This window comes from Crocuta crocuta, unplaced genomic scaffold (genome assembly GCF_008692635.1).
Source record: "Crocuta crocuta isolate KB4526 unplaced genomic scaffold, BGI_CrCroc_1.0 scaffold24, whole genome shotgun sequence".
Lineage (NCBI taxonomy): Eukaryota > Metazoa > Chordata > Mammalia > Carnivora > Hyaenidae > Crocuta > Crocuta crocuta.
In genome coordinates this window covers 10,127,307-10,147,473 of record NW_027530974.1, presented here as the reverse complement: position 1 = coordinate 10,147,473, position 20,167 = coordinate 10,127,307, and the positions used below count along the sequence as shown (strand labels likewise).

The 20,167-nt window shown below is 43.7% G+C and overlaps 1 long non-coding RNA gene across 1 annotated transcript in view; it reads left to right on the top strand.

The window, feature by feature from the left end:
- Nucleotides 1-9,606: 9,606 nt before the first annotated feature.
- The window catches only part of LOC144236479 (uncharacterized), a 15,643-nt gene continuing 5,082 nt past the window's right edge, over nt 9,607-20,167 (top strand). The window contains exons 1-3 of the long non-coding RNA XR_013336565.1: nt 9,607-9,703; nt 9,995-10,074; nt 10,241-10,298. This is a non-coding gene — a long non-coding RNA (uncharacterized LOC144236479). The remainder of the gene's footprint in view (nt 9,704-9,994; nt 10,075-10,240; nt 10,299-20,167) is intronic.

The following is a 20,167-nucleotide window of genomic DNA, read 5'->3' as shown; positions in this document are numbered from 1 at the left end:
GACTCACAGGCCTATAATAAGCCCTCAGCTTCCGTTTGCCGAATGCACACTCTCTCTCTTCCCTTCATTCAAGAATCTCCCCAAATCCTGCATCATCCAATCAAAGAAACAGCAGTCTGCCCTCCCTCAGATAAGCCCATTCAGTGGAACGGAGTTCAGAAAGAAAACCTCAGTGTTGGAGCGTTGCTTTGAAAATGAACTTGCAAGACTGTTCCACACATGACTTTGAGGGGACTTGGGGTTTCAAAATGCTCTGCCTCAGATGGGGCTGGGGCTGGACTGCACAGGTTTCTGCTTGGTACATCTTCACATGTGCTAATGACCCTACAAGGCTGTGGTCTTGGGTGTGGCTTTCTGGTTCAGGTGGTAAAGGTCACTGTCCTCCATGGTGACAGATTTTACAACCAACCTCATGCTACCACTTTGCTCCTATAACATCGCTTTCCTGGGGAACTGGGTGAGAAGGTGTGAAGGAATCAGAGCAAACCCAAAAGCATATGTCCTCTTGACATTGGGCCACTGTGTCTTCCTCATGGGAGCAAGTCTAATTATTATACGAGCTCAGAGCAGATGGCCAATACATAAAGTCCACGTCAAGGAGCACGATTACTGATCTGGTGGCCCATTAACCCTACCTGTGTTTATTAGTCTGGCAGGCTGTCCCAGGGCCAGAGGTCATTAGTAGCTGGAATGGGAAGAGCAGCCATAGCCAAACCAGTTACTACAAAAGACCTGCTGGGGCCTCATCACTTTCTTCTGTGTCCACTATGGTTGATGGACAGCTGGGGGGACACTGGGGAGAGACCTTGCAATGTTGCTGTAACAACAATTAAACCACACTCCCAGGAGATATATAGAACACACTGCCTTAAATCCCCACCAAAGATCCCTGAATGGCTTGGGGAGAGGGTGGTAGGCAGAGATAAAGAAAGCCCAAAGCATGAGTTCATATTTTAGGGGGAAATGTAATGCCAGAAAGAGCACAAACCCTATAGGCAGGCAAAATTCAATTAGTTCCATTACCACAGCATTTACCATTTCGGGTGACTCATTCAGCCCTCAGAGCTGGGCTTCCTCATCTGTAAATTGAAGGCACAATGCCCACCTTGTGCTAGAGTTACTGTAATGGATGGATGGAATGTCGTAATGGACCTAGAATACAGCCCAGTGTCTGGAAACCAATAAACATCCACGTCCTTCTCTGCTCTCTTAACTCAAAGCCTCTATTAATCCGATGAAGGATATTTATAGGTTTTCATTTGTGATCCTGTAGATTCAGTGTTAAATCACAGAGACCAAGCAGCTGATGAGGGCACTAAGGGTCAGAAGATTTTAATGGGAGGGACACTAACCAATTGTCTGAATGACTGCATGAAATCAACAAGAAGGTCCCAATAATTACCTGACTTCAAGTCCAAATAAGAGACCATTACATAGGACTCAGCAGAATAAAAAATGGGAGAAAGCAATGCACAACTGTAAATGCATAGGCTCGAGTAATCCTAGTTTTTGGAACCCTGTACGTCTTCATAGAGCACTGAAATTTCAACAGACATCACTACTTTAGATTGGCTTACATGAGGGGACGCAGTCCGTTGCAGGGTCCTCCTTCTTGCCATCCCATGTATGGGAAAACCCTCCAAGCAGTCCTTGTGGTACAAGGTCCTAGAGATAAATTCAGTTTTAAATTAATGCAAGACAAGGATGCCATCCATGACATTTGGAAATGTAGCGTTTAAAGCACATTTGCTGAGTTTCAAGGCTCTCATCTTGTAATAAGATGACTCGGCAGGACATCCTTACCATGGTAGTATAAATTTAATGGGGGTGGGGGAGGAGGTCTAGTCTCTGCTGGTCTTCAACTACATCTATCTGTCTCATGAGTAATTCTAGGCCTACAATTAAATGGAATGATGAGAGCCCTCTGGTGGACAGACGCTCTCTTCCCCTTATTTTGGGGATAGGAAAACAAATTATCTTGTGTTTTGGAAGTTCTGTGCCTTGTTCCAATCAGCAACTTGCTGCATGAACTTCATCTTTCCTCCACCTGTGGCCCTTCACGCTCAAGTAAAGAGATGATAAGATTTTTTATTTTCAATCTCTTTGATGCTCACCCTCGGCACATATCTGGGCAATTATTTAATCTACCTTCCAAAGAGAAAAAACACATTTTTACAAATTTTGTTTTCAGACATTTATCTAGCAAATATCTACTGTGTATCTGTAACAAGTCAAACACCACACGAGGTGCCGTAAGAGATACAAGGGCATTTAAAGTATAATCTCCAATTGCAAGAAGCATATGGAACAATATGGAAAAGAATACCCTTGAATTTTTTAAAATGTGGGTTTTCTTTTAATAAAACTTGATAATTTTATCAACGACAGAAATTTCTTCTAAGAGATATGCTCTTGGGTTCCCTCTCTTCGATCCACTCAGGTCCCTGTACCGGCAATCTGAGCACCATTCCGAACTCTACCTTCTCCCACTCACCAATGCAGTTACCCACTCTCCCCTGCCAATTCTATTTCTCTTTGTTTCCATCAACATCAGCTTAGCCTAAGTCACTATCACTTCAGTCTACTGCAATATATTTAAAAATATATATATTTGGGGCTCCCTAGTGGCTCAGTTGGTTAAGCATCTTGATTTTAGCTCAAGTCATGATTCTAGGGTTGTGGGATTGAGCCCTGCACTGGGCTACATGCAGAGTATGGCACCTGCTTAAGATTTCTCTACCTCTGTTCCTCTCCCCAACTCATGCACTCTCTCTCTTTCTCTCTCAAAAAATTATAAAAAGTATATTTAAAAATTATTTTGAGTGGTTAATGCACACATTATAAAATTCAAAATATACAATAATGAATGCATGAAATCTCTTCCCTGGTCTACCCCTTCTTCCCTGGACACACAGTCCCCCTCTACAAAGGCAATTCCAATTCCAATCTCTTGCATATGCTTCCAGAAATACTGTATTCATGTGCGAGCATAAATATATATGTTTTTTTTTTCACAAGTGACAACATGGTTTTCTACACCTTGCTTTCACATCTTCCAGTACATGGTGGAGAAAATTCTAAATCAGTATGAAGAGATCTGCCTCATTCCTTTTAAGAAATGCGTAGAATTCCATTATATATATATTGCTATAATTCATGTAATCAGTTCCCTTTAGATGGAAATTCAAATGGTTTCCAATCTTTTGCTATTGTAAGCCAATGCTGCAATAAAGATCTTCAAACAGACATCATTTTGCATATGTGCCAGAATATACTTGGGATAAATTTCTAGAAGTGGAATTGTTGGATCAAAGGAAATGTGTGTTTTTCTCTTGATAGTTATTGCCAAATTACTCTTCTTAAAGGTTTTACCAATGTCTACCTTTGCTGACAAAATATGAGACCCTATTTCCCCAAATCTTCAATAATACAGTGGGTTATACAGCTTTATGGGTAGACATGGCATCTGTCTATAGTTTGAATTTACATGATTCTTACTTTGAATGAGATTGAACACCTTGTCATGTTTTAGATGCTTAGTGTGTATTGTTTATATGTATTTTTAATGCACAGATTTTATATCTTTTATTTTTCTGTTTGGGGTTTTTTATTTTGTATTGAACTTTGGGAGCTTGTAGTGAGCAGCCTCCAAGACATTCCAGATGACCTTCACCTCCTGATATCCACATTCACACACAGTTACCTCCCACACTGTACCAGGTTGGTCTCAGTGACCAACGGTATATGGCAGAAGTGATGGTGTGTTATTTTCAAGATTAGCCTGTAAAACACATTTGACTTCTCTTTTGGTGACTCTTTCTCATGAGTCACTTGTTCTGGAGTAAAACCAGCTGCAATGTCAGCCAGCTGGTGATGGAGAAGTCTCCGTGGTAAGGAACTGACACCTTCAGCAAGTGACTAGTGAGGAGTTGAGGTTTCCTGCCAAGACTCACATGAAAGACCTTAGAAGGGGGGGCCTCCAGCCCCAGCTGAGCCTTCAGATGAGACCGCAGCCCCAGCTGACCACAGTCTTGACTGCAATCTTATGATAGACTCTGAGCCACAACCATCTTGCTAAGCTACTTCCATGTTCTTATACCTCAGAAACTGAGAGGTACTAAATGTTTGTTGTTCTAAGCTGCTAAATTTGGGGGTAATTTATTATGTATCAATCAACAAGAATATAGAGCTCTAAATGTATTAAGAAAATAAGTCCTTTCTCTTGAGTTTGAACTTCTTTATTTGAGTTTCAAACACCTCCTCCTATTTGTTGAATGTCTATTTTCTTTCTTCCTTATGATTTCTTTCTTTTCTACATCCTTTATTTCTTGCTATGCAGAATTTTAAATTTTCACATAGTGAAACTTACCAATTTAGGTATTTTTATACCTAGAAATTATGAAAAAGAACCTATTAAAAATGTTCCAAACTTTATTTTCCTCTATTTCCAGTAATAACGGGCTAGGCCATTTGAATCAACACGCTAAAGTCAATGGAAAAAATAATTTTCCAGTCTCCTTAAAAACATCTAAAAAATAACAAGATAATAGGAAATTATCAGACCAAGTCTAAGAGGCTCCAAGAACCCATAAAGGCTAGAAATGCAACAAAAGCCTTTTGCCCTGAAGACATATCCAGGGGACTTACATAACTGTTTTCAAGACTTTACAGAGTATGAAGGAGAGAAGTCAAAGCTTAGTGTCCACCAGGTTAAAAGGTTGATATTAGACAGCTCTTTTATGTTAACCTAGAATCCCAAAGGAAGAATCCTCAGGATAAAGATAAAGCAGAAGTAAGACTACTGGCTCCTTCCCCCCTTAAAAAACTTCCCAAGAGACATACATCTTAATGTTGAATACAGCAAAGGAGTGGGAAAACACACACACACACACACACACACACCACACACACAATCTGTCCCTGGGTAGTTCTACCCAGAGTCCAGCCCTCCCCCTGAGAAATTATAACCTAAATTAAAAACCCAGGAGTGATTCAGAAAACTTTACACCATGACTTAATTTGAATTGATTACAGAGAGATAGTGTCCCCAAATGTCTGGCAGAAGCAAATGCAAAACTGAAAAAAGAGCTCCTTCACCCAAGCCACTGTAACCACCAATAATCATGTCTCATAGATAGTGAGCAGAGCAAAGTCATGGTAGCCTAGCCACAAGAAAATAAGTTATAAACAGTGGGAGGAAAGAAAAACAGCAGAAAAAAGAAACCTCACTGTCTAAGCAGATCCTGAAAGACTTAAGTTTCCCAAATAATCAGAAGCAAATTATGAAACAGCTATGTTTACAGAAATGAGAATTAAAACTATCTGCAGTAAACAGGAACTTGGGGTGGGGGTGGGGAAAGTGACCTAACAGATTTGAAAAATTACCAAATGAACATCAGAAATGAACAATGCAAAAATGCAAATTAAAAACTCAAAAGAGGAGTCTGAGAGCAGAATCAAGAAAGCTACCCAAGAACAAGATCAAAGAAAGGATCCCAACTGTAGCACAGAGAGACACAAATGGGAAGCCTAAGTGGGTAATTAAGAGAAATGGAAGCCTGAAGGAGGTTTACCATAGGCAGAACCCAGAGAAAATTACATTAAAAAAAAATCAGCTACCAGAATGAATGAACGGATTTATCAATAGATGATACAAGGTCAATATGCAGAAAGTAATTGACTTGCTATGTGTTAGTATATACTTACTATTAGTAAGTATTACTATTAATATATTACTATTAGTAAGTATTTGGAAAATAAGATTTTAAAACATACCATTTATAAAAGTGTAAAAATCTTTTTGTATTAGGGTGGAATTTATATACAGTGAAATGCACACATCTTACCTGTTCGAGTTGGTTAGTTCTGACAAATGCGTATATACATCTCTGTATCCTATCCCACAGCCCCCTCCATCGAGATAGAAAACATTTCCATCACTCCAGAAAGGTTTCTCATGGCCCTTCCCAGTCAATACCTGTTTCATTTCCAACTGTAGGCAACACCACTTTGATTCCTTTCTTTTTTTTTTTTTTTTTTTTTTTTTTTAATAGTTTATTGTCAAATTAGTTTCCACATAGCACTCAGTGCTCATCCCCACAAGTGTCCTCCTCCATGCCCATCCCCCCTCCCCCCACATCCATCAGTCCTCAGTTTTTGTCAGCATTCAAAAGTCTCTCATGGTTTGCTTCTCTCCCTTTCCCCCACCATTTCCGCCCTTCTTCTCCCCCTTGTTCCTCCGTCAAGTTCCTCCTAATCCTCCTATACGTGCAAACATATGATATTTGTCCTTCTCTGCCTGACTTATTTCGCTCAGCATAACACCCTCAAGGTCCATCCATGTTGCTACACATGGCCAGATTTCATTGTTTCTCATTGCCATGTAGTATTCCATGGTATAGATAAACCACATCTTCTTGATCCATTCATCTGTTGATGGACACTTAGGCTCTTTCCATGTTTTAGCTATTGTGGAGAGTGCTGCTATGAACATTGGGGTACATGTGCTCCTATGCCTCAGCATTTCTGATTCCTTTCACCATAGATGAACATGACCTACTATGGAATTTCATATACATCACATAGATGTATGCTTTTGTGTCTAGCTTCTTACCCTCAACATGGACATGATGTTCTTGAGATTCCCATGTCTTTGCATCCATATTTCATCCTTTCTGTTGCTTTTAGTGTGCATGGATTTATCACAGTTTGTTTTCCATAATCCTACTGTTAGATACTTTAATCAATTACAGTTTGAACCGTTATAAATAAAGTTGCTATGAACAGTCCTGTGCAAGTACTTTTGTAGCTACATTTTCTCTTTTCTCCTAGGAAAATAATTAACAGTGGAACTGCTGGGTCAAAATGTATTCACCCCACTATACTGGAATTACCTACAAAAATTGCTTCCTCATTGGACTGTAAGCTGTTAATTTTTTTTTTTTTTTAGTGTTTATTTATTTTTGAGAGAGACAGAGACAGAGTGAAAGCTGGGGGGGGAAGGAGAGAAAGAGAGAGACACAGAATCCAAAGCAGGCTCCAGGCTCTCAGCTGTCAGCACAGAGCCTGATGTGGGGCTCGAACTCACAAACCAGGAGATCATGACCTGAGCTGAAGTTGGATGCTTAACCAACTGAGCAACCCAGGCATCCCTGGACTGTAAGCTCTTGAAAGAGGATGCATTAACCATATATTTCTTGAGTTAATATATTGAGGAGTAAGTAAGAGACACAAAATATATAAGCAGATGATATATCTTCAATCCAGCTTGTCTTGGTGATGCTATGGTACATTTCAAGGATATGAACACCTTATTAAAAAGTCATTTTGGAGCACCTGGGTGGCTTAGTCAGTTGAGTATACAACTCTTGATTTTGGCTCAGGTCATGATCTCACAGTTTGTGAGCTGAAGCCCCGGATCAGGATTGGGCTCTGTGCTGACAGCTCAGAGCCTGGTTGGGATTCTCTCTCTCTCTCTCTCTCTCTCTCTCTCTATCTCTCTCTCTCTCTGCCCGCCCCCCCCCTCAAAATAAATAAAAAAATTTAAAAAATCTTCAAAAAGTTCTTTTGACAATTTTGTAAAATAAATACATGAAAAAGGCCCAAGGACTTTTGAATCTCTAATGATAACTATTTTTTAAAGAGTTTTTAAGTTTTGTTTTGTTTTGTTTAGAGAGAGAGAGCAAGCACAAGCAGGGAAGTAGCAGAGAGGGAGAGAGAGAATCCCAAGCAGGCTCCACACTCAGCATGGAGCCTGATTTGGGACTTGATCTCACGATCATGACCTGAAATCATGACCTGAGCCAAAGTCAAGAGTTGGGTCATTTAACTGGCTGAGCTACCCCAGAGCCCCTCTAATGATAACTATTTTTAAATAGTTAATATTTATGAAGCCCTAACAATACAAAACAATTTAAAGTGATTATCACATTCATGCCTTGTAGTGTGGAAAGTCGGTGCCAGGGAACTAAGGTTTACGGAAGTTAAGTCCTTTGCTTCAGGTCACACAGCTAAAAATTGTTGAGCCTGCAATGAATATGAAAGAGGGATTTTGATTTATTATTTCAATAAGTATGACTTTCCAATACTTATTTTTAAAAAGCTGTTTTGGTCCAAATTTTCCTACACCAGAAATAAAAATGATCATAACAAAATCTGCATCACCTGTGTACTATAGGGATCCAAGGATCTCAGTTAGTTAATAATAATTTATTCTGTAAGCAGAAAAGCACGATACACAGGTAGGACTTCACCCTCATTGTATTATCATCGTCATCATTATTTGATTATCCACCAACTGTGTGTCCTTAGGTATGTGATCAAAAAGGGGATGCTAATACTTACCATCATGTTGCTATAATCAGAAAATACAATGTATCTTCTATTGCCCTAGGTTTGTTCATACCTTGGTTCTTTTCTTCCTGGCCAACTGGTCACCCCCTGGTTGGTTAGAGGGCTCCCTATCAGAATTCTTCTGCTCTCAGCCTTACCAAACTTTTGCCCGGAGACACTGATCAGAATGTCGGTCACAAAAGAATCTGGGGCCAATCAGTTTCCAGCACCTTGTCCAACCATTTGCAAACTCCAGCCTCCCCTATTCTCTCATGGAAGCTTTCAAGTTTTTAGCTTAAATGCTACACCCCTGACTTGCAGTAATATGAATAAAGTGAACTATGTGTATAAACTCGTGACCAATGTTTCTAAACATAAAGCGCCTCGCTCACAACCATATTCGTTTTTATGTAAACCAGGAAATATGATTTAAACTTTGTTTTCCTATTTTGAGTTATCTTTTGAGCCTCGGAATTCTGCGATTATATTATCCTCAATGGGAAGCATCATTTTCATAGGAAATTTGAACTCGACAAGGCCTCAGGACATCACAGGCCACGTTCATAAATATAGGCCGAAGGGACAGGGGTACGACTCTTCTGACCTCATAACGAAAGGGGTTGATGGCCAGTTGATGCTGATGCAGCAGTTGGCACACAACTCTATTCCCAGCCTAGCTGGGACTGTCAAAGAAAGTGATCACCTAGACGCGGAGGTGCTCAAATACTTCCAAGACCCTGGCCATGCTCTGCTTGCTCCCCGAGGGACGGACCATGAATGCCGAGTCAACATGAAGAACCTCAGGCAGATGGGACCCTGCCCAGCGCCAGGCCTGGACAGCCCCCAGCCGGATCCCTCTATGCTCCCCCCACCGCAGTCTGGCCTGAGGCCCGCGGGGTGCGCGCGCCTGCGTCCAGTGCTCGCTCTGCTCCGCTCTGCTCCTCCCGCAGCCGCGCCTTCTACCACGCATGCGCTCTGCCCCTCCCACTGTCCCTGGTCCACTGGCTTTCTGGCGCGCTCCCCATTTCTGCCCCAAGTGTTACAGGTAAACTGCCACCCGAAGTTGCTAAATTTGTTCACTCGTTTTTACAGCTTCCTCGATCGAGGTCGCATTGGCACCTTTTTCCCTATTTAGGAACTTAAATGCAGTCCCCCGGCGGGTATCTTGGGAGGCTATTCGGCGTAGCACCGCGGGGCCACCTCTGACTCCTCCTCCTTCCGCCACGTGCTCTGTGCTCTGCGGACACTTACTGCCTGACTGCTTCCGGCCCCAAACACCCCTGCCTTTCCCTTCACCGGAGCTCTCCTGCCAGGAGTCACGGGCAAACCCCTCAGCACCACCCCCCCTTGCTGGGCGCTGGATGCAGATATGGTGAGTGGGGGAAGTCATGGTCGTAGTCCTCTTCCCTCAAACGCAGAGGCCCTTCTGCACAAAGGGTCCCCAGGGCCCCCCCTGCCCGTATGTAAAGTGATCCGAGGGCCCTGCGTTTAGCTGGTCTGAACAAACAGGCCTGCCCTCCGGTGCTCTCAAACATGTTGCAGCCTCAGCCCCCAACGCGTGATCCAAGAGCATAGCTTCCAGGACCNCATGTCCTCGGGCCCTGAGACCACTCTGATGAAGGCAATGGTTTTGTGTTTGTGTGTTTTTGTTTGTTTGTTTCAGAAGGGCAGAGAGAAGGGAAGACTGCATCCTCACCCTACGCCATCAACGCAGAGCCGGATGCAGGCTCCAACTCGCAAACGGTGAGATCATGACCTAGGCGGAGATCAAGAGTCGGCCACCTAATCGTCTGAGCCACCCGGGCATCGCTGTGTGTTTGTTTGTTGTTGTTGTTGTTTTAACTGTGTTTTCTAATCATCTGTTCTCAAAGATGATGCTTCTCTTTTCATGTGTTTCCCATTCTGGCAGTGGTGGGAATGCAGAGTCTGAGAAGATATGTACAGACTTCTGGCTCATCACATGGCAGGTGTGAACCCTAGATGTGAATTTGAGCCTGTTGGAACGGAGGTTTCTAAGACCCAAGCCCATTCTGAATGGTCGTCCAGGAAACATCTTCCCTGGAGATGCCACGGTAGCAGACACTTGTCTTCTGAAGGGTTGAAGACAGGTAGAGATTTTTCCATTTGACCTTGGAGTTCAACTGGAGGCAAGTCTTTTAAACCTAAACAGGCCACCCAAGCTCCCATGGTCCCTCTCTGCATTTCTGAGTGCCTAAATGTTCTCCCTCAGNCCTGGAGTCTCCGATCCCGGCCCGATTTTATCTTCCCCGGTTCGCACTCACGTTAGAAGGCTCTCTCAGTGGATTCTGCGTCCTTTGTCTCCCAATCTCTCAGGTTTTGTAAGGTTTCCAATGGCTTCAGATCTTTTCTGTGTGATGTATGGGCGCGAGTGCAAGTACGGAGCTCCTTACTTCTCCGCCATCTTGCCCCCTCTCCCTCCCTCTGTGGTTTTTGATAATGGTCTCTTCGTTTTCACACAGACGGACGTATCTGTTCCATTTATTTATTAGAATCAAGGTATTATTTATAGGAATATCAGGGTGCAGAATGACACCAAGAATTATAATGGTCAGAGAGGGCCAGAGGTCAGACGCAGAAGCCTGAAGAAAAGTGAAGGCAGAGAAACAGCTAAAATAATGTTACAAGGCACTTTTCCATGTATGATCTATAATAATCTAAGTTCTTGGGGGCAAATTACAGAAGCAATTTCTGGCTACTTGCAACAGGAATAAATGCATTGGAAAAGCAATGCATGGTTCACAGAATTTACACGAACACCAAACACGGAGAATGGTCAGGAACGAAGGGGTCCTGGTTCCACGTGGTCCCACCAGTCATGCCACGGTCACATATTGTCCAAAAGCTGTGCCAGGCGCTGCTCCCACTGCTGCTGACCTCAGGAGTTAACCTCTAACGGTCTCTGAGTTTTCGTGTCCCTCCCCCCAGATTCGAAGTTCCAGGTGGACACATCTGGTTGATCATACCTGTGCCCTAGCTGACAGGGTGGGGGTATCAGGAGAGAAGAGAGAATGTCCATGTCCCTCACCCCTCACCTCTTGGTGTTTGGTACTGAGTAGTTGTATTCATTTCCACTGCTGCGTAACACTTAGCACAGACTTAGTGTCAAATAACACTAACTTACTACCTTACAGCTTCTGTGGACCCGAGTTCCGGCACAGCCTCAGCTGGGCTTTCTGCTCACGGTCTCACCAGGCTGTAATGGAGGGGTTGGCTGGACTGCATTTCACTGAGAGGCTCAACTGGACAAGAGTCTGTTTTCAAGCTCCCTCAGATGAGGGTGGGATTTTTTATTTGCAGCCATATGTCTGAAGTCCCTGACTTCTTGGTGGCTGTCTGCTGGGGACCATTCTCAGCTCCCTGAAGCCACACTCAAGTCCTTGCCAGGTTCACAGGCCCTCCCTCCACAGACAGCTCAGAGCAGTTGACTTCTTCAGAGTGAGCAGGAGCGTCTCTCTGGCTTTATATCTCCCTTTAAGAAGGCTGTAGTTCTTCTTTTAAGGTTCACTTGATTAGGCCAGGCCCACCTTTTTTTTTAATGTTTTATTTACTTCTGGGAGAGAGAGACAGTGTGAGCAGAGGAGGGTCAGAGAGAGAGGGAGACACAGAATCTGAAGCAGGCTCCAGGCTCTGAGCTGTCAGCACAGAGCCCGACGTGGGGCTCGAACCCATGAACTGTGAGGTCATGACCTGTGCCGAAGTCAGATACTTAGAGACTGAGCCACCCAGGCGCCCCCAGGCCCACCCTTTTGATGAACTCCTAGTCAACTGATTAGTAATCCTTTCATAGCTGTGAAATCCTATCTTGGTCCCAGGTCCTGCCCACACTCAAGGGGAGGAGATCACACAGGCTATATAAACCAGGGCGTGAGAATCTTGGGGCCCTTCTTTGAATTGTGCTTATCACCCCGGAAAATGTCAAGCACTTCCCACTTTCATCTCATTGGAACAGAAGATCAGGTATAAACCTTACAGCTTTACAGAGATTTAAAAAAAAAAAAAGACTCCAAGAAGCCGAGTGATTTGGTTCTAGCCACAGAGTTCAAAAGCAGTTGAATTGGAACTTGACATCAGAGCTTTCCACAGGTAAGTGGAAATAAACAGTAACAGATATAAACATTCACGAAAATAAATTACATGATAATACTCGGTGCTATAGGCTCTGATGGAAGGAAGAGCGAAGATGGGAAGCTCTGACTCATGAACCCATGGCCTGCTGTAGAATGCCATTCTGGAGCTACTGGAGGCATGCCGGTAAAGAACACGAGCTGTCTGTTTGATGTCAGAGACAGAATGACATGCATCTGGGACGTGATTGCGATATTTAAAAGAGGGAATTCGCACCAACGTTCAAAGGTGAATATGCAAGTTGGCACAGGCCTCTAGACAAGACCAGACGAGCTGGAGAGATCACCAGTGAGATCCTGAAGCTTTCTCTAGCTCAGCCCTTCTGTGTGTTCTGCGCTTCACAGCTCAGAGACCACCCTGCCTCCTGAGGAATCTTTCTTTGACAGGCTTATCTAAGAGACCTTGAGCTTATGCCCAGCTAACTATATGACTTCCTTTATCATCACCCTGAAATTTTCCCCCCAAAAGTTTTGTTTTTGTTTTTTTAAGGTTACTTATTTAAGTAATCTCTACATCCAGAGTGGGGCTTGAACTATAACCCCGAGATCAAGAGTTGCATGGTGTACCAAATGAGCCAGCCAGAAACACCCCCTGCAAAAGATTTAGATTTTAAAAGGTAGGATATAGAGGGGGCTCCTGGGTGGCTCATTGGGTTAAGCATCCGATTCTTGATCTCGGCTCAGGGCATGATCTCACGGTACATGAGTTTGAGCCCCAAGTCAGGCTCTTTGCTGTCAGCACAAAGCCTGCTTGGGATTCTCTCTCTCCCTCTGTCTCTGCCCCTGCCCCCCAACACACACCCAGCTCATTCTTTCTCTGTCTCTCAAAATAAATAAATACAAACTTTTTAAAAAGCTAGGACATGGGAAAATAAAAGGGTTAAAGTTCTCAATGATATAGCTTAATATTCTGCAAATAACAAAATTTTGTTGCTCAAGACTATACAAGTAAAAGCTGAATAGGTCTTTGAACCCATGTCTGTGCTTGAAAAACTTGTGTGTAAAGTAATGACAGCAGGTTTTAAAAAAACATATTCAAACGTGTCTGAACACACAATAATATATTTAACTTCTGGGGCGCCTGGGTGGCTCAGTTGGTTAAGCGTCCGACTTTGGCTCAGGTCATGATCTCACACTGTGTGGGTTTGAGCCCTGCATCGGGCTCTGTGCTAACAGCTCAGAGCCTGGAGACTGCTTCAGATTCTATGCCTCCCTCTCTCTCTGCCCCTTCCCTACTCACGCTCTCTCTCTCTCTGTCTCAAAAATAAATAAACATTAAAAATATATTTAACTTCTATTCACACACCTGCCACATGAAATGAGTAACAATAAGTTACTAGAAACCTTTGTGCCAATCCTGGCCGGGCCACCGTCCAGCCGTGCAACCCTGGTGATATAACTTAGCCTATCTAGGCCTCAATTTTTCTCATCTACAGGGATAAAAAATTAGAATTTTTGATTTCTAAAAACCCTTCCAACTTTAAAATTTAGTAATTCTTCAATAGGCTGGATAATGTGCAGCAGTCAATACTGAAGAAAAAACATCCTCCTTTTTCATCTTAGTTGGGAGGGCTAGCTCTTCTTAATCATGGGAGACCATGAACTTGATTGCATTTCAGATTACGTTCAACTAAGCATATCGTCCAGCCCTTTTGGTTATTCTGGGTTACTTGCTATCTGCTTACTACTTTCCAGAGCTATTTAGAGTCATGCACGTGTGTGTGTGTGTGCGCACGCGCACACACGCGCACACACACACACACACACACACACACCAAAAATACAAAGATAGCAGTGGGGTCACCAGGTTAACAGGGATGTGTAGGTGAGTTAGCAGAGGCCTAGAGGAAGAGAGAATGGAAGAATTCCCAGACCCTCACCGCTTTCACAAATTGACATCATCCATATGTATTACCATTAATTATAATAATTATCTCCTTCTACAACAAGTGTTCTGCTTGACCCTATGCCCGGGTTTTATTTATTTATTTTCTAAGCATTTCTTTCTCCTTTATCTTTTCTCTGAGCTGGTTAATTAACTGCAGTGAAAGATAAGAGAGGTCTCCACCACATGATCTTTTTGGCCTGTCTCCACTTCCTGCTATCTTATAGCACTTCTAACGCTTTTTAAAAAACAACAGTTCATTTTAGCATGACCAGCAAGAGAGCTGGCTCTGTTCTCTGAACCCCTCACTCGCAGTTTTTATCATAGCATAGCAAGGCGCCGGGATCAGAATCCAAACCCTGTCTAAACTACAAGTAGGGGCGCCTGAGTGGCTCAGTCGGTTAAGCGTCCGATTTCGGCTCAGGTCATGATCTCGTGGTTTGTGAGTTGGAGCCCCGCGTCGGGCTCTGTGCTGACAGCTCAGAACCTGGAGCCTGCTGTGGATTCTGTGTCTGTGAGATTCTGTGTCTCCCGTTCTCTCCGCCCCTCCCATGCACATACTATCTCTCTCTCTGTCTCTCAATAATAAATAAAAACGTTAAAAACAAATAAAATAAAAATTAAATTACAAGTAGACTATCTGGGGCACATGCCCACTCTGTATTTTCAATCTATGCAAGGGGAATACATAATCTTGCTATGACCTTCTTCAAGGCCAACAGTATTCGCTTCCAGACAGAGATGGAATTACATTTTTTTTAAAAAAAAGAAAAAAACGTTGTCCACTTTGTTGCCCTTTCTGCTTCACTTATCCCTCCAACCAACACAGATTGACCATCCTCTGAAATTATCCTACAGGTAACTTAACACATGGTGTCTCAAGTTTGTCATCCACAATTCAAATTTCAATGACTCCTCATTTGTCCACTAATTTAACTTATTCTCTTTACACTTAGAAATTACCTGGGGGGCCTGAATGACTCAGTCAGTTGGGCATCTGACTTCGGCTCAGGTCATGGTCTCGCGGTTCATGGGTTCGAGCCCCGTGTTGGGTTCTGTGCTGGCAGCTCAGAGCCTGGAGCCTGTTTCAGACTCTCTCTTTCTCTCTCTCTCTCTCTGCCCCTCCCCCGCTCATGCTCTGTCTCTCTCTCTCAAAACATAAATAAACTATAAAAAAATTTAAAAAATAAAAGAAATTACCTGCAAATCACCTTACTCAATTGGCATGGTGCATTCGTCACTCACCCTTTCTAAGGTCAAGTTTTTTTGTCTTGTTTTGTTTTGTTTTGTTTATCTAGAGAGACAGAGAAAGTGAAGGAGGGGCAGAGAGGGAGAGAGAGAGAGAGAGAAAGAAACAGAGAATCTTAAGTAGGCTCCATGCCCAGTGCAGAATCCAATTCGGGGCTGGATCTCACAACACTGAGATCATGACCTGAGCTGAAATCGAGTCTGACACTTAACCTGCTGAGCCACCCAGGCACCCCTGAGGTCAAGTTTTTATTAAGCATTCTATTCTACATGAAATTCTCCCCTCCTTTGACTTCCGTCCCTTCTCTCCTTTTCTCCTTCCTACCATTCTAATCATCCCATTTTGGTCTTCTGTGGGGCTTTCCTCCCTACCTGTCTCTGAAATCTAATTTTGATTCCTCTCTACCTGCCCCCGAAATGTAGCTTTGATGCAAGCTTCATAGCTTTGATGCAGGCTGACTGAGTCTGAGGATTCAGAGGGGAGTCCTTCAGGACCAGCCAAGAGGGTCCTTGGCTTCAGGTAGCATAGAAATCAAGTGCAAGCCCAGGAGGAGTGAGAGCTGAGTTTATTGAAGACAGAGCATAGACATAGAGTGTTCAGAAGACTCAGAAGGGAAAAGAGGGAGTCCCATCTTTGCTTGGGATCTGGGGTTTTTCTTGAGGGTTGTGGTCCTGTGCACGTGTCTTCTCAGGCATCCAAGAACAAATACAAATGTGTAGATGTCCGCCATGAGTCACTTACGCCCTGGAGCCCGGGGTCCTGATAAGCCAGTGGTCTCTGTGCCGAAAGACTCCAAAGAAATATTAACTCCACGACCTTTACAAGGAGGAAATCCACGATCTGCTCTATAAGGGCCTGTGTAAGGCAAGTGTGTAGTTCCTAGCAAGAATAGAAGCAGAAAAAGGAGTGGAAAAAAAGTTTTTCATGGGATCTCTTTAGTTTTCCTGCCTCAGCTTCATGCCATAACCCTTTGCTTCTTCTATTCTTCCCACTTTTCCAGATAATTTCATCCACGTTTGTGATTTCACTTCCCACCTCCTAAGTGACTACTCCTAAATCTATTTCTCCAGGAAAGACCTCCCTTCTGGAGCCCAGACTTAAGGATTCAAATAGCTGCTAAGAATCACCATTCAGATGTCGCCCAGATATTGTACATTCAACTGGGCTGTCTTAGTGTACTTGGGCTACCACAACAAAATACCAGAGGATGAGTGGCTTAAACAACACTCACAGTTCTGGGGGCTGGGAGCTCCAAGATCAAGGGACCAGACAGTTTAGTTCCTATAGTGAGGCCCTTCGTCCTGGCTGACAGATGCCAACTTCTCTCTGTGTGTTCACTTGGCCTTTACTGAGTGCATGCTCACGAAGAGAGAATTCTTTGTCTTCCTTTTCTCTGAAGAGCACTGACTTCATCATGAGAGTGCCATGCTCATTACCTTATCAAACCCTAGCCACCTCCCAAAGACTGCATCTCTAAATATCATTGCACTGGGGATTAGGGCTCCAACATATGAATTGGAGGAGGGGGGGAACCACAAACATTCAGGTCATAATATGGGCCAAAAACCAAATGCCTTATCTTCCCTTCCAGACCTGTCCCACTTCTGCTATGCCCCATGTCACTGGAAAACACCACCACCCACCCAGCTCCCTGTGTGGCAACTGGGAGGGGTCACCTTCTAGGTTCCCTGCATCTGTTTCCTCATCTGTAAAACAACAATAGTATCTGCTTCTCAAAGAGTAAGATTAAGTGACCTGACACATGTAAAAATACTAATGAAATTAAGGACACAAAGTAAGTTGTCAGTAATATTGGATGTTAGATTTTTTTCTAAAGTTTTCTTTTCTTTCCTTTCCTCCCCTCCCCCGCTCCCCTCCCCTGCTCCCCTCCTCTCCCCTCCCCTTCTCTCCCCTCTCTTCTCTTCTCTTCTCTTCTCTTCTTCTCTTCTCACCAACCCCACAAAACTGCTTCCGATCCTACCAAGGATACTATGGTATCCTTGGATTTACCACCTTCCCCAACCTCTTCCTCTACTACCTTGGCTCCCAATAGTTCACTTCACAGATGGAATGCTGGAATTGCCACCTTACTGACTTTTCTTCATTGCCTCAGCTTGCTGTCCAATCCTTTCCACACAAGATGAGAGTCATCCTTGCAACTTGTAGCGACCATCAGCACATTTCTCTGGTCAAGTCTTGAGTGACTCCACATGCTTTAGGGCAAAGGTCAACTTCCTCAGCATCATCTAACAGGTGAGAGAGCCTCTGCTTACTGTCTGGCCCCTGTTTGGAAAAGCAGTCCGCCATGGGGGCCAAGTGTCTGTGCACACCCTTGCCAAGCATGCCAGACTATGAGACTTGTCCATCCCCTGACACTGAGCAGTTCCTGCAACCAGTCACATAGGGACCCAAGGAGATGCAGATGATGACAGCATGGTCACTGTATTTCTGCTTGTTCCCTCCGAGTGGGGGACTTGAGAGCTGCCTGTTTAAGAAGGGCTGTGCCCTGGGGCCTGGGTTCCTCAGCTTCAAAGCAAACCTACTGAACATGTAGCATGCCTCTGGGGCCATCACATCACTTATGTGTTATTTAGCGGCAAAAGGAAACCAGGGCAAATATGCTGAAGCAAATACCGCTTGCTATCCCATTAATAATAAAGTGCTCTTGTCTCTGACCCAGGAGTCTTGTGTCATCTGCCATGATCCACAAAACTATGCCAAGCTAACTTGTTAGCTTGCGCGTAGGGAAAATTCCATACCTTTCACAGTTTTTGACAACCCCATCTCCCCTTATCTCTCGTCCCATCTTTCATCCTCTGTTCTGGTTGCACTGATCTATTTCCTGTGCCTGAGCCTTGAAAGATGCTGATCCCCCACTTCTCAAAATCTTATCTACTTTCTTTTCTTTTTTTTTTTTTTAAAGCTCATTTATTTATTTTGAGAGAGAGAAAAAGAGTGCCTGCAGATAGGGAAGGGGAGAGGGAGATAGAGAATCCCAAGCAGGCTTCGCGCTGTCGATGCAGAGCCCGAGGTGGGACTCGATCTAACGAACAGTGAGATCATGACCTGAGCTGAAGTTGGACACTTAACTGACTGAGCCACCCAGGCACTTCTCCTTTATTTTTGACCAGCTAAAAGTACTATTGCCACTAGGAAGCCTTCTAGATATTTAGCGGGATTTTGGTACCATTCACCCCTTCTTTCACAGCACGCGAACACATCTCATTAATTGGAATTCTTGCCACATTGCGCTGCGGCCTCTTTCACTCGTGCAGCTTCTCCACTGGAAACAAAGCTTCCTGAGGGTAGGGGTCATGTTTCGTCTTTGCGTACCTGGTGTCTAGAAACTTTATCCTGCAATACTTGGCATGTAGACGTTCAATACATGTTACATGTTGGAAAGAATGACTAGATCCTAATAGGTTTGACCCATTCTGAAGGATGAGCCTAGAATTAAATGATCCGCTGTTTCTCTCTTTGCCCTTCACACTTCTTTTTCTCTTCTTACCTTCCCATTTCTTTTTTTTTTTTTCTATTCTAAGCTAAACTCTACTCTGTGCTTAGCTAGATGCAAATAGACTTACGTGAGGCAGAAGTATGCCTGCAGAACACTGAGATGGATTCCAGCACCATATGGGAAAATTAATCTCACCTTATATAATCAGTGCCTAGAGACAGAGACTCAAACTTCCTTCCTCTCCCAAATTTCCTGAGAGATTGCAAAAATGAATTAAGTAGCAGGGATGATGTGGTGTTTATATTTTTAAAAATTTTTAATTTTCTCGCACGCGCTGTAATGCAGCCCTCCTGGCAACAGAGAATGGACCGTGGTAAAAGATAATTGCTTAGGACCCTGGCCAGCTTTAGATAAATTTGCTATCGCCGCAGTGGAAAACTCAGCTTTAAATGAGCCTCTTTTCCACCTACAGAATCCCTAGGCGGCAAACACCATAAACCTAGAAGGTCCATCCTGACACGTGTTAAAAAAACGCATGCGCTAATAAATAAAGTTCAATAGTTTGCATGAGTAACCCCCCAGAGGTACTTTAAAAATAAACATTTTCATAGGGAAACTAACAATATCCTCTTTCCCGGGGAAGGTATATGTCTTCCCCTGCTCCCAAAATCACTGTTCTGACTCTGGCTGTGTTTTGAAGGGTGCTAAATGATAAAGTGGTGAGGCTTCATCCTTGTGGACTTTATTAATGAGCCAGCTATTAAGTTTTCCTCTCTTGGCTTCCATCTCATCCCTGAGTACTCAGCTTTGTGATTCTGGCACTGGTGCTGCGAACTTCGTTTCTTTTTCGCCAGTTCCCTCCGCCTTTGCCTCTTCCAACAGGGCAGAGAGGGGAGAGAGAATGACTGGCAGAGAAGGTTCCTTGCTCCTTATTTGTTTGCTACTGTTGCTAACGTCCCCCAGCCTTACTCCTTCATAATTTTAAAGAACCTCACTGTTCTCTCATGAATGGCAAGCAGCCCATCTCTCAGCAGCTGTACTTTCATGGACTTTGCTTCTGCTCGCGTTCCCTGCACCGCCCCCCCCCCCCAACCCGGGCT